Source organism: Trachymyrmex cornetzi, unplaced genomic scaffold (genome assembly GCF_001594075.2).
Source record: "Trachymyrmex cornetzi isolate Tcor2-1 unplaced genomic scaffold, Tcor1.1 scaffold1369, whole genome shotgun sequence".
Lineage (NCBI taxonomy): Eukaryota > Metazoa > Arthropoda > Insecta > Hymenoptera > Formicidae > Trachymyrmex > Trachymyrmex cornetzi.
The window spans coordinates 20,242-20,513 of record NW_017295948.1 but is presented as its reverse complement, the minus strand read 5'-3'; positions in this window follow the sequence as shown (position 1 = coordinate 20,513).

Here is a 272-nt window from a genome sequence, read left to right as displayed (position 1 = left end):
TCTTTCTTCTTTTCATACCCATCCCTAATTTCGTTTTTGCTTTCATGGCTGCCCATACAGCGGTTGCGGCGGCTTTCTCACCAAACATTGAATCACTCACTGTTATACGTTCCCGTGCTCTTTCGGCGAGAACTCGATCGGCAATGTAACGATCGGTGAGATGGTTACTTCGCGAATAGACGATATCATGTTCGCGACACGTCGCGTCTAATCGATTTATACCTCGATCACCACGCGCTAGTCTTTTCACGAGACGAGTACCGGGTCCACAA